Source organism: Pteronotus mesoamericanus, unplaced genomic scaffold, assembly GCF_021234165.1.
Source record: "Pteronotus mesoamericanus isolate MK-2021 breed Mesoamerican mustached bat unplaced genomic scaffold, CSHL_Meso_final contig_163, whole genome shotgun sequence".
NCBI lineage: Eukaryota > Metazoa > Chordata > Mammalia > Chiroptera > Mormoopidae > Pteronotus > Pteronotus mesoamericanus.
In genome coordinates, this window is record NW_026555064.1 from 6,927,962 (window position 1) to 6,931,189 (window position 3,228).

The window sequence follows — 3,228 nt, forward strand, 5'->3', positions numbered from 1 at the left end:
TAAGTAGAAGGATAATGAGCCCAGACTGTATTTGCAAAATGACATAACAAAAATTCATTGAACGATGCTAACTGTCTGGGGAAACTGCAGTTTGGAAACTGAATTCTGGTTTTGGCAATATCACCCATTCTATTTAATGATGATGTATGGGTTTAGGGGGAGAAGTAACCCCACATGCTTATTCTCGCTGATTTCAAATATCTTTCCATCCTACTCTCCTAAGAAAATCATTAAAATTCATTTTCAAATAGAAGAACTTTTTACATCCAGATTTGTCCTAAGTGTAGCTCTTCCAAGGATTTATAAAAGTATACTTTGTTCTTTAATAGACCTTTGAAAGGATTTAGGACTATAGATCATGTTTTAAAGTTAAAAAGTTTTTTCCACCCCTGAAAAGGATTTTAAGTTACACTCTCCCTTAAGTATTTACTTGCCTGTCAATTATGGTTAATTTAGCCAGAGAATTTTCAAACTTCACTTTGTAAGTACAATTTAGTAGACCATTCTTTCTAGGAGTTTTCTTCTTTTCTTTTCTTTTTTTTTCCTATTTAAAAAAACATTGAAAAGTGTGTGTGTGTGTTTTAATACCTTTTGCAGTTTTTCATGCTGCTTCTGATCATTCTGAAAATAATTTACCATTTAGGTGTCATTTCCTAAAATCCAGAGGAAGTCTTCTTTTCTGATATTCTTTCCATTCTGGGTTTGAACATAAAGGGAAAACCAAATATGATAGTTTGTTAACAGCTAATCATAGGTGATACCATCAAACGATTTCACGGCCATTGTGCCATTATCATGATATGAATCATTCCTCCCAACATCCCTGTGAGATAAACGATGCCAGAATCCCCGTACTTATGAGGAAACTGGCCTCAGGGAAATGAACTGATGTTCCCAAGTTCATGTAAGTGAGTAAGTGGGAGAGCCGGGGTATGAGTTCATGTGTGTAATTGAACTCCAGTGTCCACATATTTACTCACTGGTGTTTACTAGCTCCAATTTTGCTGTGCATTTATTACAGTAACAGGATTATTTCAGATTCCCCAACTTTTTATGTCCTCTCCAATTTCAGTGTTCTCTCTATAGTGTAAAATGTGATATAATAGCAGCCTGTCTTAATATATGCTGTGATTTTCCAATGTGATACACAATTTCAACCACATGATGGTGCCAATGAGGTGAGAAGCCTGGTGCTTCTAGTCTTTGACATTAGGTCCAAACCTAAATATAAATGTCAACAGAATGTAATTAGAGGCGTTAAAAAAATTAGATGTTTTTTTAAGCAGCCATAAAGAATTACAGTCTAGAGGGTCTTTTTAAACATAAACCATGAAAAGACTGCAAGTATAAAAAGGGAAAGAGTAACTGACTCATGAAAATTAAAAATAAAAAGATAAAAGATGAGCCTTTGTATTCATAAAGAAGTATGTGGGACAGATGTCAGATACTTCCCACAGGAAGGAAAATACCAAAGGAAATGAACTAAATGAGAGCAGGTGACTTACCAAAAAAAAAAAGCAAGAGGGACCAGCTGTAGAGTGATGTAGTTCCAAGGGTCAAATGGAGAAGTGTTCCAGTAGGGTTCCACAGTAAATACAAATGGGTTAGCAAAAGCCACTGACTAAAAGATTTTAGAGAACTTTTAATAGACATCACTAGTTCCTTTTCAAACCAGGATAAGCATTACCAGTTCTTTTCCCTTCAATATCAAAGATATAACCTGCAATGGAAGGAGGAAGCACTGTTTTTCAGAAATGTATTGAAACAAATTCTTACACATTCAGTTAATTCCAATGACTTTAGGGACTCAAAATGATGGTATAAGAGCAAGCAAAAGCTCTTTCTGAAGCTAAGGCAAAAAGCAATGCAATGAATTTTTTTTAATTGTATTTGGGGATGGACTTTTATTTCAAAATAGAAGGAAAGAAATTATAGAAAAAAATTAAAGTATCGGCAGTTGCCTTGAAGCATAATTCAGTATTTTTCAAATTCTTTATAAATTTCTGCTGAACTTGGAAAGAGTCGCTTTGGGCTCAGATGGCCAATATTCAACTGTTTATGGTAAATATTCATAGTCTTATTTACATCAAATTCAAATATGTTTGTTTCTTTTCAATTTCACAAGAAAGGAAGACAAGACTGAACTGCTGAATGTTGCTTTTTTGATGTTAGGTACTATTTCAGCTTTAGGATAAATGAAAAAACTGTTTATTCAAGTAGAAGAACTCCAGTGGCTGTGTTAGCCCATGCCTACTGATAAAATCAGAAGTTGTAGGTTCATTTGCCTCTACATTTTACAGTATATTTGGACAGCTCTTGGGAATATCAACCAATTTTTTGAAAATGGTTTAGTGTAAACCTTGAAATAATCCATTTTCTACTTCACATCCTAAATCATCATTTCCTCCCTAGGGATAGTTAGCATGACCTCATCATTATTAATTAATGCAAATTGCTGATTGGAAAAAAAAAAAACTTACCCCAGAGCTGGTAGTTTCAAGAGCAAAGCCTGCTGGTTACCCGACAGGTGTGGTTGGGGTACCACCTGGGAGCTGACTGCCCCGTCCAGTCCCAGCCTACAGCCCCGGGGGTCTGGGTTCATAACCTCTTAAGTAAAGACTCACCACGTTCAGCACACTGTTGAAGACGAATGTGTGTGACCAGAATGACAATGTACTGATTGGTTATAAAAACAACATGTCCTCATCAATAATTATAGGCAAATTTCCATGTAACACCAAATTTCAATCAGAAGAGACGATGACACGAATGGCTACTGTCATCTGGTATCAGAAATGGACACTTGAAACCTATATGAGCTTATTAACCAACGTCACCCCGATAAGTTTATTTTAAAAAATCTGCAATGCCTGATACACGAATTTCGTTTTAGGCTTTTATATCTTCTACATTGCTGATCACCAGTTGAGAGTTTTATATAAATATATAAAACATAGTTTAACACATTCAATCAGATAACAGCCAAGTATTGTCTGGCAAGGGTGTATTTCCTATCCCCAGGGTGCTCTTGCGTTATTGATGAAATGATGCTTCATAAGCTTTTTAAATAGTTTACTCCAGTGTTTAGCTATATTTTCCCCTTTTCACATTTGGTGGAGCATCTTGACTCAGAACAAAAGCTGCATGAGAACAGAAATCGTGTTCGTCTCATCCACAGCTCCACCTCAGAGGCTAGAACAGCGCCTGTAACAGAGTGAGCACCAACAG